This window comes from Olea europaea, unplaced genomic scaffold (genome assembly GCF_002742605.1).
Source record: "Olea europaea var. sylvestris unplaced genomic scaffold, O_europaea_v1 scaffold1356, whole genome shotgun sequence".
NCBI lineage: Eukaryota > Viridiplantae > Streptophyta > Magnoliopsida > Lamiales > Oleaceae > Olea > Olea europaea.
This window is the reverse complement of record NW_019231062.1, coordinates 156,976-164,951: the sequence shown is the minus strand read 5'-3', so window position 1 is coordinate 164,951 and position 7,976 is coordinate 156,976. Positions and strand designations below refer to the sequence as shown.

Here is a 7,976-nt window from a genome sequence, read left to right as displayed (position 1 = left end):
CACACTGTGCCCACAAACTACTTAGAAATGCCTGAAAATCAGGCTACGTCCCTGTCATAGCCAGAACGCATCACGGACAAGGCCTACACACCGTGCCCCAGAAATTACCTTGAAATGCCTAGAAATCAGGCTACATCCCTGTTACGGTCAGGACGCACCCTGGACAAGGCCTGCACACCATACCTAGAAATCGCCCAGAAATGCTTGAAAATCAACCTGCGTCCCTATACACCGTGTCCCAGAAACTGCCCAGAAATGCCTGAAAGTATGGCTGCATCCTAGACATGTCCTACACACCTTGCCCACAAACTACCTAGAAATGCCTGAAAATCAGGTTGCATCTCTGCCGTGGCCAGGATGTGCCCCGAGTATGGCCTGCACGCCGTGTCCCCGTAACTGCCTAGAAATGCCTAAAATCCAACTGCGTCCCTGTCGCTTCCTCGACATAGCCTACACACCGTGTCCTAGAAATTGCCTAGAAATGCCTTGAAATTAGGCTACATCCCTGCCGCAGCTAGGACGCATCCCGATCATGGCTTGCACATCGTGCCTAGAAACTGCTTACCTACCATGGCCCGGACGCTTCCCAAACATGGCCTGCACACCGTGTCCTCAAACTGTCTAGAAATGCCTAAAAATCAAGCTGCGTCTCTACCGTGACCAGGACGCGTCCCAGACATGGCCCACACATCATGTCCCAAAAACTGCCTAGAAATGCCTGAAAATTAGGCTACGTCTCTACCGCATCCTAGACTTGGCATGCACACCGTATCTAAGAAACTTCCTAGAATGCCTGCGAACGAGCCTTCGTCCCTGACTTGGCTGGCACATTGTGTTGCCTTCGTGTACCTGAAAATCTGCTTGCGTCCCGTCGTGGCTAAGACAAGTCCCAGACATGGCCTGCAAACCATGTTCCATAAATTGACTAGAAATGCCTAAAAATCAGGTCACATCCCTACTGCGTTTTTGACATCGTCTGCACACCATGTCCCAGAAACTGCTTAGAAATGCTTGGAACATAGGCTGTGTCCCTACGATAGCCAGGAAGCGTCCAGAAAATGGCCTGCATACCGTGCCCTGAAACTGCCCAAAAATGCCTGAAAAATCAGGCCACGTCCCTGTCATGGCCTGGACGTGTACCGGACATGGCCTGCACATCATGTCCCAGAAACTTCCTAGAAATGCCTGAAAATCAGGCTGCTTCCCTAGCGCGTCCTTGACATGGCTTGCACACCGTGTCCCAAAAACTGCATAGAAATGTCAAAAAATTAGGCTGCACCCCTGTCGAGGCCAAGACGCATCTCGGATATGCCCAGCAAATCATGTCCCAGAAACTGCCTAGAAATGCTTGAAAATCAGGCTTTGTCCCTGTCGCGTCCAGGACAAGGTGTGCACACCGTGTCCCAAAAAATGCCTACAAATACTGGGAAATCAGGCTGCGTCCCTACCTCGACAAGGACGTGTCCTGAACATGGCCTACACACCGTACCTAGAAATGCCTGAAAATTAGTCTACATCCCTGCCGTGGCCCTAATGCATCCCAGACATAGCCTACACACCGTGTCCCAGAAACTGCCAAGAAATACCTGAAAGTCAAGCTACGTCCCGGACATGTTTTGCCACCGTGCCCACAAACTACCTAGAAATGCCTAAAAATCAAGTCACGTCCTTGCCATGGCTAGGACGCGTCCCGAACATGGCTGCACATCGTGTCCAAGCAACTGCCTAGAAATGCCTAAAAATTAGGCTGCGTCCTTGCTATATCTTGGACATGGCCTGCACACCATGTCCTAGAAACTACCTAGAAATTCCTGAAAATCAGGATGTTTCTCTTCTGCAGCTAGGATGTCTCCTGGGCATGGCCTGAACACCATGTCCCAGAAATAGCCCAAAAATGCCTGGGAATGTGTCTGCATCCCTGACATGGCCTGCACACCATGCTGCCTGCGTGTGACTAAAAATCATCATGCGTCCCCGTCGTAACCACGACGCGTCCTGGACGTGGCCTATACACCATGTACCATAAACTACCTAGAAATGCCTGGAAGTTTGCCCGCATCCTCAAAAGTGGTCTACGTACCGTGTCCCAGAAATGCCCCCAAATGTGTCAGCGTCCCTAACATGGCCTGCACACCTTGTCCTCGAAACTGCCTACAAATGCTTGAAAACATGTTCTCATCCCTGACATGGCCTGCACATCGTGTGCCTGAAGTTGCCAAAAAATGTGCATGCGTCACTGCCACTGCCAGGACACGGCGCTGCCTTCATGTCACATGATGAGCAAAAGTATGCTTCACGATGCTTTATTGATGGATGGTTGCCAGGAACATAAAATGATTGCTCGATAGAAGTTTATCGTTCGAATTTAATAAATTTCTAGTTGTTTCCACCACATTTACTTTCCTCTGTCCCCGTCACCTGTTTTCGTGCAAGCATCAAAATACGTGTGAATCGAAATTATTTTTGACAAAAGAGCAATTGCTCTCAAATATTTGATGATAACGACCCTTCCGTGATTTTTGGGGATTTTTCCACGTCTGTTTTCCATTTTTTCTGATTTTTCCCTATTTTCATTATTTTTTAAATAAAAATAAAAATATTTTTTGGTTGAAAATATTTTTTTCAAGACCCCATTCAATCATACTTTCATTGCCAAAAATAATTTTCTAAAAAATCATCAACGAAAATCCTACAAGAAATGGAAAATAAATAGTATGATTTCTCAACCCTTTGATATCTACTCTTGTCACTTGAGTTTTTTCTCAGAAGTCTATTATAGGGGGGAGGAGGTACATCAAAGGGAACAAGCAGCACGTGCAAGCTACCGTAGGCAACATCCCTACAAACTTCGGAGCCTTGGGGATCGGCACGGGCAAGTTTCCCATCTGACGATGGTGCTACTTCGGCCGGTGTGCTTGTGATGGGCATTAGTATAAGAATAAGTTATAGACATGACTGCTACTACAATAGATTGATAGCCATGATGACTCGTGAAAGTTTTGTATTTAGCTAAGAATTATCAAAATTACTGCAAATATGATCATATATGGATAGTAGGATATCGAACACTTGACAAGAAGGTCGTGTTTGTGGAAACAATTTGACCTCGAGACCACCCTAACCATGCATCATATATATATTAGTTTGAAAAACACTAGAAATTGTCTCAAAAAAAATATAAATACTAAAACTATACAAATGGAAGCATTTATAGTTTATCCAATTGTAACCCAGATGAGATTACCATACTGGGCTAATCTGCAAAGCTGAGCTTTCCTACCTCGCACAACTCGGGTGGGTAGCTGGCGTGGCATTTCTTCTTGTGTTTTCTATTATAACCTACATGACATCCACCATACTAACCAAAAATTATGACTCCCTCGATTAACCCATCAATGGCAAAAAAAACTACACTTATATGGAAGTTGTTGAGTTTTATTTAGCTAATGTTTGCTTGGCAAATTTGATGCATATTTGTTGAGATAAATTTTAAAAGCTTGTAATTTCCTAATAATTTGTACTTAGTAGGAGGTAGGAAAGCTCAACTTTGTGGATTAGCCCAGTATGGTAATCTCATCATGGTTATAATTGGATACACTATACATGCTTCCATTTGTATAGTGTGAGTATTTATATTATTTTTGAGATAATTTCTCGTGTTTTTCAAACTAATATATATATGATATATCATCAGGGCGATCTCAAGGTCAAATTGTTTCCACAAACACGGCCATCTTGTTAAGTGTTCGATATCCTACTATCCATATATGATAATATTTGCAGCAATTCAGATAATTCTTGGCAAAATACAAAACCTCCATGAGATGTACTGGCTATCAATCTATTGCTGCAGCAGTCATGTCTTTCACTTATTCTTCTATTGGCATTGGCATTGACGGGTTAATCAGGAGAGCAATAACTGTCGACCAGTATGGTGGACATCATGTAGGTTATGATAGAAAACACGAGAAGAAATGCCACGCCAGCTACCCACCGTGTCCCAGAAATCACCTGGTGTGCCTACGATGGGCATCGGTATGAACTATGTGCTGCCTACATATGCTAGCACCCTTCACATGGATGGGACTCGGTGCTGTCTTCATGTGTCCACATCCCGTGCTGCCTTCATGTGCATGAAAATATGCCTTCGTGTACCTGCATCCTTGACATGGCTTGGATACCATGCTACCTTCGTGTGCCTGAAAATCTACCTTTGTCCCTGCCGTGGTTGGGACGCGTCCCGGACATGGCCTGCACACCGTGTGCTAAAACCTGCCTAGAAATGCCTGAAAATCAGGCTGTGTCCCTACGGCATCCTCGACATGGTCAGCAAATCGTGTCCCAAAAACTACCTAAAAATGCCCAGAAATCACGCGTCGCAAACATAGCCTGCAAATTGTGCCCAAAAACTGCCCAAAAATGAGTAAAATTAGGTCGCTTCCCTGCCGTAGCCTGGAAGCATCCCAGACAAGGCCAGCACACCGTGTCTCAGAAACTCCCCAAAAATGCCTGAAAATCAAGCTGCATCCCTGTCGCCTCCTGGACATTGCCTACACATCGTGTCCCAGAAACTACCTAGAAATGTCTAGAAATTAGGCTGCGTCCCTATCACGAACCGAAAGAATCTCGGACAAGGCTTGCACTCCGTGCCCAGACATACCCTCCACACTGTGCCCAGAAATGCCTGAAAATTAGGTTGTGTCCTTGTCGCGGCCATGATGTATCCCAAACATGGCCTGCACACCATGTCTCAAAAATTACCTAGAGCATCCCGGGCATGACTTGCACACCGTGTCCCATAAACTGCCTAAAAATGCCTGAAAATCAAGTTGTGTCCCTGTCGCATCCTGGACATGGTCTACACACCGTGTACCAGAAACTGCCTAGAAATACCTGAAAATCAGGCTACGTCCTGGACATGTCTTGCACACCTGTATCCTAGAAACTACCTAGAAATGCCTGAAAATCAGGTTGCGTCCCTGCTGTGTCCTGGACATGGTTGGCACAATGTGTCTAAGAAACTACCTAAAAATGCCTGAAAATTAGGCTGCATCCTAATCGCGACCTGGATGCTTCACGGACATGGCCCTGCACTCCATGCCCAAAAACTACCCAGAAATGCCTAAAAATTAGGCTACATCCTTGCCGTGGCCCAGACGTATCCCGAACACGGCCTGCACACTGTGTCCCAGAAACTGCCTAGAAATGCCTAAAAATTAGGCTGCGTACTGGACATGACCTGTTCACCTTGTCCCAGAAATTGCCCGAAAAATCCTAAAAATTTGGCTGCATCCCTGTCACGGCCAGGACATATCCTGGACATGGCCTACACATCATGCCCACAAACTACCTAGAAATGCCTGAAAATCAGGTTGCGTCCCTACTGTGGCCAAGACGCATCATGGACATGGCATGAACATTGTTTCCCAGAAACTGATTCGAAATGCTTGAAAATCAAGTTGCCTCTCCACCGCATAATGGACATGGCCTGCACACCGTGTCATAGAAATTGCCTAAAAAAGCATGAAAATCAAGCTGCTTCTCCATCGCGACCAGGATGCGTCCCCGACATGACCTGTACACCGTGTCCCAAAAAATGCCTAGAATGCGTGGCAACGTGCCTACGTCCCTAACATGGCTGGCAAATCGTGCTACCTTCGCACGGCTAAAAATCTACCTACGTCCCTGTCGTGGCAAGGAGGCGTCTCGGATATGACTGCCCAACGTTCACCAGAAATGTCGAGAAATGCCTAAAAATCAGGCCGACCCCCTTTTGCGTCACGAAATTGACCTGCACACTATCCTAGAAAATGCTTAAAATTGCCTGGAAAATAGGCTGCAACTCTGCCACGGTCAGGACCTGTCCCGAATAAGGCCTACACACTGTGTCCAGACATGCATCGCACATCGTGCCCAAAAACTGTTGAGAAATGCCTGAAAATTAGGCTGCGTCCCTGTTGTGGCTCGAACACGTCCTTGATATGGCTTACATACCATGTCCCAAAAATTGCCTAGAAATGCCTGGAAATGATGATGTGTCCCTACCGTGTCCTGACATGGCCTGTACACCGTGTCCCAGAAACTGCCTAGAAATGCCAGGAAGGACACAGCCTGGACTCTTCCCGAACATGACCTGTACTCCCTGCCCAGAAACTGCCCAGAAATTTCTATAAGTCAGGCTACGACCCTGCCTTGGCCTGGACACATCCTGAACATGGCCTACACACCGTGTTCTAGAAACTATCTAGAAATGACTAAAAATCAGGCTGCGTCCTGGACATGTCCTGTTTACTGTGTCCCATAAATTGCCTAGAAATTCCTGAAAATTTGGCTGCATCCCTACCGCGTCCAGGACGCGTCCCGGACATGACCTGCACACCGTACCCACAAATTGCCTAGAAATACCTAAAAATCAGGCTACATCCCTGACGTGGGTAGGGTGCATCCCGAACATGGCCTGCACATCACATCCTAGAAACTACCTAGAAATGCCTGAAAATCAAGCTGTGTCCCTACCGTGTCCTGGACATGGCCTATACACCGTGTCCTAGAAACTGCCTAGAAAAGCTTTGAAATCAGGTTGCTTTCCTATCGCGACTAGGACGCATCCCTAACATGGAGTGGCAAGGTGCCTGTATCCCTAACATGGCCAGCAAATCATTCTGCCTTCGTGTGCCTGAAAATCTGCCTGCGTCCCTGTTATGGCCAGAACATATCCCAAATAGGACCTGCACACAATGTACCAAAAATGTCGAGAAATACATGGAAATTAGACAGCATCCCTACCGCATCATGGACATGGCCTGCACATCGTGTCCTAGAAACTACCTATAAAAGCCTGAAAAATAGGCTACGAACTTACCATGGCCAGGATGTGACCTGAACAAGGCTTGCACACCTTGCCCAGACATGCCTTGCACACCGTGTCCAGAAACTTCCCAAGAAGCCTGGAAATCAGGTTGCGGCCCTGTCGTAGCTCGGATGCATCCCGGACATGGCCTGCACATCGTGTCCCAGAAACTGCATTGAAATGCCAAAAAATAAGGTTGTGACCCTGCCACGTCTTGGACATGGCCTGCTCACCATGTCCAAGAGACTCCCTAGAAATGCTTGAAAATTAGGCTGCATCCCGGATATGTCCTACACACCATGTCCCAGAAATAGCCTAGAAATGCTTAAAAATTAGGCTGCGTCTTGGACATGGCCTGCACACCATGTCCCAGAAACTGCCTAGATAAGACTCTTCCCAAACATGGCCTGCACTTCGTACCCAGAAACTACCCGGAAATGCCTATAAATCAGGCTACGTCCTTGTCATGGCCCAGACGCTTCCTGAACATGGCCTGCACACCATGTCCCAGAAACTGCTAAGAAATGCCTGAAAATCAGGCTGCATCCCGAACATGTCCTATTCATTGTGTCCTAGAAACTGCATAGACATGCCTAAAAATTTGGCTACGTCCTTGGGCGTGGCCTACACACCATGTGCCATAAACTGCCTAGAAATGCCTAGAAATCTGCCCGCGTCCTGGGCATGGCCTGCACACCGTGTCCCAAAATTGCCAAAAAATGTGCCTGCGTCCCTGACATGGCCTGCACACCTTGTCCCAGAACCCGCCTAGAAATGCCTAAAACGTGCTCACATCCCTAACATGGTCTGCACATCGTATGCCTGAAGGTGCCTGAGAATGCTTGAAATTGTGCTTGTGTCCCTGCTACTGCTAGGACACGGCGCTGCGTTCGTGTCACATGACGAGCAAAAGTAAGCCTCACGATGTTTTATCGATGGATGGTTGTCGGGAACATAAAATGATCGCTTGATAGAAGTTTATCGTTCAAATTTAAAACATTTTGAGTTATTTCCACCCCTTTTCACCTTCCTCCCGCCCCGTCCCCTGTTTTCGTTCATGCATCAACGTGTGAATCGAAATTGTTTTCAACAAAAGAGCAATTGCTCCTCAAATATTTGATGATAA

The 7,976-nt window shown here is 46.8% G+C and overlaps 2 pseudogenes; both read left to right on the top strand.

Moving 5' to 3' along the window:
* The first annotated feature begins 3,046 nt into the window (after positions 1-3,046).
* Positions 3,047-4,041, top strand: LOC111375304 (annotated as a pseudogene).
* A 3,708-nt stretch (positions 4,042-7,749) lies between these two features.
* LOC111375303 overlaps positions 7,750-7,976 on the top strand; it is a 2,176-nt pseudogene continuing 1,949 nt past the window's right edge.